The sequence below is a fragment of the Microtus ochrogaster genome, unplaced genomic scaffold, assembly GCF_000317375.1.
Source record: "Microtus ochrogaster isolate Prairie Vole_2 unplaced genomic scaffold, MicOch1.0 UNK4, whole genome shotgun sequence".
Lineage (NCBI taxonomy): Eukaryota > Metazoa > Chordata > Mammalia > Rodentia > Cricetidae > Microtus > Microtus ochrogaster.
In genome coordinates this window covers 1,233,693-1,236,438 of record NW_004949102.1, presented here as the reverse complement: position 1 = coordinate 1,236,438, position 2,746 = coordinate 1,233,693, and the positions used below count along the sequence as shown (strand labels likewise).

General features: G+C 36.6%; 1 protein-coding gene across 1 annotated transcript in view; it reads left to right on the top strand.

Annotated features, from left to right (window-relative positions):
• Iqub (IQ motif and ubiquitin domain containing) overlaps window positions 1-2,746 on the top strand; it is a 60,883-nt gene that overhangs the window by 2,209 nt on the left and 55,928 nt on the right. The gene's annotated exons all lie outside the window — the stretch shown is intronic.

Here is a 2,746-nt window from a genome sequence, read left to right as displayed (position 1 = left end):
ACAGCATATCTCAGGATAGCTTCCCATAGGTATTTCCCGCTCTGAAATATGTTTCATACATTTGTGTGGATGCATATAGCTGTGATGCTTCGTGCGAGGTAGGGTTTCCAAACACATCATGAAACTTGGTAACTCATAAACAAAAAGATTCACAAATTTCACTACCAAAGAATTCAAAACTTAAGTCTAGTAAAAGGAAGTATAACAGCAGGGCAGCGGTGGTGTACGCCTTTAATCCCAGCACTCGGGAGGCAGAGGCAGGAGGATCTTTATGAGTTTGAGGCCAGCCTTGCCTACAAGAGCTAGTTTCAAGACAGGCTCCAAAGTTACAGAGAAACCCTGTGTGGAAAAAAAAAAAGATGGTATAACATCAAGTTCACAATTGGTAATACAATTATAACATACAACAAAGGGATATTTAAATACAAAGATGAAAAGAAATATCAGTGGGGCAGCAATATGATACTTAATTTTAAGAAAATCATTTGATGGAGCTTAATGGAGATCCGTATGTATTTTGACATTTTCCCCTAATTATGGGAACTTCTTTTATAGAATGTTTAACTTGTAAATGAAGATGATGTACCTTTGTTACATCCCTACTTTTTACTTGTATGAAATTGGAGACAGTTGAAATGTTCTTCAGTAGAGCAAGAAATGGAATATAATGTGTTTTTCTTAGCTCTGCAGTGAAGTTACTACACAATTATTGAGAAAAATGAGGTAGAAATTAACACTCAAAAATGTTAAGTATAGGCTAGATTGCACACCTTTAACCCCAGTACTCAGCAATCAGGAGCTCCAGCACGAGAAGCACAGGGATCTCTGTGAGTTCAAGGCCAGCCTGGCCAGGACTGTCAGGGTTGTGTTTTTTTTTTTTTTTTTTTTTTTTTTTTTTTTTTTTTTTTCAAAAGGGGTTTTTTTTTTTTTTTTTTTTTTTTTTTTTTTTTTTTTTTTTTTTTTTGATTTTTCCAGACAGGGTTTCTCCATAGCTTTTGGTTCCTGTCCTTGAACTAGCTCTTGTAGACCAGGCTGGCCTCGAACTCACAGAGATCCGCCTGCCTCTGCCTTCTGAGTGCTGGGATTAAAGGCGTGCGCCACCACTGCCCGGCAACTGTCAGGGTTGTTATACAGAGAAATTCTGTTTCAAAAAAACTAAAACCAAACAAACAAATAAATAAATAAACAAGCAAACACATAAATAAATATCTGTTATATAGAGTGAAAAACAAAACTGTATCAATGTTTAAAATATGCAAAAGTTTATATATTTAAAGATATATGCTTCTAATTATAAATTCACCCATGAACAATTTGTGAAACTAGGTTGATTGACACTGAGAAATAAAATTAAAGTATTAACAATAAAAGTTTTCTTTTACTGTTTATTTTATCCCTTTCTGTTCTAGTAGCTTTATTTTTTCTTTTAAGAGTATTATAATTTTAAAATTAAATTTACTTGATAATAATTTTGTAACATTAATTTAAAAACTTGTAATTAAAAACACCATCGGTCCAAATTAACCAGATCCAAAGTTTATACAACTCAACGAACTTTTATATAGCTAGAATAGGCAATTGAGATGGAAGATGTGGAATTTATATTCAATTTTACACTTTAAATATCAAATACATTTTATGGACTTGTTTACCACCAAACCCCAAATAATCCGTGACAAAAATTAGAATTAGGAAGGAGTTATCTTTATATTCTCTTCCATAACTTATGTTATGAAATTATAACAAAACTTAGAAAGTTTGAAAATTATTTTAAAATCTTTCCAAATTGGAGCTGGGATGCATAGGTACCTCCTCCGGCTGGAGCTTCAGAGCCCTTCCCAGCTCATCCTGTGACGTGCATGCTTGGTCCTTGACACGTTATATGTGTTGCAGTGAGTGTTTAAACATGTTTATGTTTCTGTATTTATGTCTGTTGACAGGAGTATGGGGAGTGATAGGAGTGGATATTTAATTAGCAGCTTATCCTAGCTGAGCGAAGACGATAGATACCCTGCTGAATGTGTTCTCTCTACCCCAGTCGAAATTGTTGCCACGTTTTGACTTGCAAATACAGAACAGTCTCTGTGAAATTACTGTTTATCATCTAGCACACAGTGGGCCAGATCTTTCCCCAAATCTTAGCTGGTTCACATGAATGGCACTTTCCTGCTACCATGGTGCCACCTGTCGGGAGGTGGTACAGACAGAGAGGTTCCCTCTCCAGATTTGGCACCATCTTGCTTAGACTTTCACTCTTCAGGACTGTGAGTGAAACAAACCACGTTTCATTCTGAAAACATTAATCTCAGGATTCTAGCATAACCACCTCAACACCTTCTGAAGGGAGACCCCGGTGTCCTGGAGACTAGGTTCCGTCATTTAAACAAACTTGCAACCCACTGCCCCCTGGAGTTTCAAGTTTAAGCTCTTGGTCACTGCATCTTTGACTCCAGTTGCCTTGCAGCACACCCTACATTTGATATCTTTTTCGGAATCAGAGGTCATTGAGGCCTCTGCTTCTATTTGTGAGAGTGGAGCTAATGCAGTGTGTTTTATTAATCCAGGGTACATTATCTAGCTCTTTGTTTGAAAATTTTAATCCTCTCAATTGCTAGAAGCACTAATGCCATACTAGTTTTGTATTCTGAAAAAAAAAAAGCCCCAAACCAAAACCAACCAGGTTCTTCCTTCCTTCCTTCCTTCCTTCCTTCCTTCCTTCCTTCCTTCCTTCCTTCCTTCCTTCCTT